The sequence below is a fragment of the Suricata suricatta genome, chromosome 12 (assembly GCF_006229205.1).
Source record: "Suricata suricatta isolate VVHF042 chromosome 12, meerkat_22Aug2017_6uvM2_HiC, whole genome shotgun sequence".
In the NCBI taxonomy this organism is placed as follows: domain Eukaryota; kingdom Metazoa; phylum Chordata; class Mammalia; order Carnivora; family Herpestidae; genus Suricata; species Suricata suricatta.
The window spans coordinates 12,011,512-12,011,737 of NC_043711.1; positions in this window are offsets into that span (position 1 = coordinate 12,011,512).

The window sequence follows — 226 nt, forward strand, 5'->3', positions numbered from 1 at the left end:
CCCAAGGTGGTGCGCACGGAGCAGCCCCAGGGCTGGGGAAGGTGGCCCCTCCCACCGGCACAGAGCGGAAAGCTAATGTGTCCCTCCCTGCTTCTAGATTACCAGCTCCGGACCCAGTGAGGGGCCCGCGGCCGGCGCTCCAGGTGGGGGCACCCGCAGGAAGCCCTGCCAAGCCTGCTGGATGGAGGAGGGGCGCCCCGGCCGCCCCCCCGGCTCCTGCCAGGGC